Source organism: Aptenodytes forsteri, unplaced genomic scaffold (assembly GCF_000699145.1).
Source record: "Aptenodytes forsteri isolate BGI_AS27 unplaced genomic scaffold, ASM69914v1 Scaffold83, whole genome shotgun sequence".
In the NCBI taxonomy this organism is placed as follows: Eukaryota; Metazoa; Chordata; class Aves; order Sphenisciformes; family Spheniscidae; genus Aptenodytes; species Aptenodytes forsteri.
Window position 1 is genome coordinate 3,198,201 of NW_008795371.1, and position 318 is coordinate 3,198,518.

Here is a 318-nt window from a genome sequence, read left to right on the forward strand (position 1 = left end):
GGGGGGGCAGGGGGAGGCAGCCTGCCTACCGCCCTCCCTCCCACCACCAGGCCAGTGTCTGGCTCAGGACCTGCCCCCAGCACATGTATCCCCCATATATCTCCGTGGGGCACTCCTGGTTCAGCTGCGCATCCAGGGGCTGCGGGGCTGGCCTGGGCTCACTGGCCACCGGGGACGACTCCTGACTCGGGCTGTGGCGGCGCGGGGGTGAGTGTTGCGCATCAATGGGGTGCTGGGGCCCCCTCAGGCTGCCCCGCGGGACGGTGGCCCCAGAGGGTGGACCTGGGGTACCACAGCCCCCACGGCGGGGGGGGCCCG